This window comes from Selaginella moellendorffii, unplaced genomic scaffold, assembly GCF_000143415.4.
Source record: "Selaginella moellendorffii unplaced genomic scaffold, v1.0 SELMOscaffold_117, whole genome shotgun sequence".
NCBI classification, from domain to species: domain Eukaryota; kingdom Viridiplantae; phylum Streptophyta; class Lycopodiopsida; order Selaginellales; family Selaginellaceae; genus Selaginella; species Selaginella moellendorffii.
This window is the reverse complement of record NW_003314378.1, coordinates 508762-511241: the sequence shown is the minus strand read 5'-3', so window position 1 is coordinate 511241 and position 2480 is coordinate 508762.

Sequence of the window (2480 nt, the reverse complement as noted above, 5' to 3'; positions counted from 1 at the left end):
TATTACTTTTGAGTCTTTCGAAAGATTTCAATTTCTTTTATTATTATTCACAAACAACTCTCGAAAATATTTAATGAGGATTCACTACAAAAATATATCTTGGTCTTATCATATGAGAGGATTGTGATATAAGCTGGCAACACAGTTTTTAATATGAATTAATATTTAAATTACAAATGTCATGGAAAGTGTTATGGAGTAGATTTCTTGGTGCTTTCTGCCGTGTTGTTCATTTCTTCATTTCTTTTACTCTGAACTGTTGTTTCAGAAGTAACAAAAGCATTTTTATCAATCATAATAGTGGTCTCCACATTTTCAAATGGGTAATAAAAACGTAAAAACGAATAGGAGTGTAATATGGAGATTGTGGTAATGAAACAAAATTAACATTCTCACATTCCTTTGCACTACAATTGTTACTCACACATCTTGTATTTTCCTTGCTTCCCATCTTCTCAAGAACCCTCAAAAATCTTTTGAATGAAGGAATAGTATCTACAACTATAAAAATATTCAAAATATTAAGTAGTCAAATCAAAATATAACAACTGTAACAATAGTCATAATAAAATAATATAGCTTTATAAAAGATAGATTCTTGTGAACTTTGTCTTTTTTAAACAATTCAATCTTATAGAAACTTTTAACTCAAATATTTACGTATTTAAATATTTTAAAGTTTGTTAGAACCTTCATTTGTTCAATTTATATTTCCTTTGTAAGACTTCTAATTGATTATGTTGACTTGAGTTGACTTGTGTTGAATTGAGCTCAACTCAACTTTGGACTATCCCCATAACTAGTATATATAGATATATTTTATGGACTTCTCAACACTAAAATAAGATAGCTAATAGCAAGAGAAACTTTGAAAACTTTAAGCATGTAGTTGTTCTTACCTATTTTAGAAACAATTTAGTAGCACATTTATAAATACTGTCAAAAGAAAAGAGAACAACTATATCTTATATCCTTGTAGCACATATAAAATCTTTATTGCATTTATTTTATATTCCTATGTTTGTATTGCAAAAAGAAGATGATAATTTATAATGCTTTCTTTAAAGTGTTTTTAGTAGTGATGGCCTGATTTGTGATCAATAAATTCTAATTTGGTGATTAGATAACAGTAGAACTGGAAGTGAAGACTACATTATCCAATGATTGAAACTCATCCAAATGTTTTGCTAGTGCATTAGTTTACTTTGATTTAAAGACAAGTTTATCACATATGAGACAATATTTCAGACAAATTGGCTTTCAAAATAAGATGACATGATATATAAATTACATAGGTAAAATCACTCACCAGCTTGCAAATTTTTCTAAGAAAAACATAAATTATTTCTCTAGGATAATTTCACTATATTAGATATCTACATTGTTAAAAAAAATATGTAGAAATGATAAAGATTTATAAGATGTGATTTTTCAAATTTTTTAATCAAATACTAATCATAGATAATAATTATAAACTATGGATTTTTGTCATTGCAATGAATAGTATAAAACATGTAGTAATAATAACAGGATCTTTTTATTGTTCCATAAGTTGATTAAAATTTCTTTCTTTACCAACAGATTCCATATTCATAATTGGTGAATTTATTTCTCTTACAGATACTTTCTATGATACAATTCAATTATGCATTGCTCCATTTTCATAAAAACTGACTTACAGTTTCCATTTACTATTTAACTTTCAATAGTATTAATATCATATAACCTAAATAAATATCATCTAAAACTTTGCAATTCTACTTTTCTTAGTAGAGCTCAGATCCTTGCTAGTTTCAACTAGCACCCACTAAATTGCAATCGAGGTAAGTTAAACCTTTCATTTGTAATTTTCGATACACAAGGGATATTGTAATTTGGATCTCATCATGCTCATTGGTGAAATATAACTCTACTCCCAATATAAAATTATGCATTTCCATGGGCAATCCATGTAATAAATGTTTTGTTCATTATAATTAATTTAAAAAGTTAGAACAAAGGATTAGCACTTTAAAAACAAAGGCAGCAAATTTTAGGAATTTGGCACAATCCTTGATATGGAATCACTTTTCCTTGAAAACTCACATAGCTTAGTTCTATTTTGTCTTTATTAACAAGGTGGTAGATACATTTGCTTAGTATATATTATTCTTTGTTAGTTGGTACAAAAAATTTAAATTTTTAATGGAGACAATAGAGTTCTAGAATCTCCACACCTTGCAAGTTTTTCATTAGGATTGTGTTCATCCTTATAATTGCAAATGTGGAATTTGTGCCACTACTTTAAGATTGCACACCTTTGCATTGCTAGTGTATTTTGTAGCCAAAGACTCCCTTTGCTTTGAACTTAATCCTTGTAAATTAATAACTAGTACATCCATATATATATTCTATGGAATTCTCAGCACTAAATTCAAAATAATCAACAGAAGAAGAAACTTTGAAAACTTTAACCATATTGGTTTTCTTGCTTTTATGAG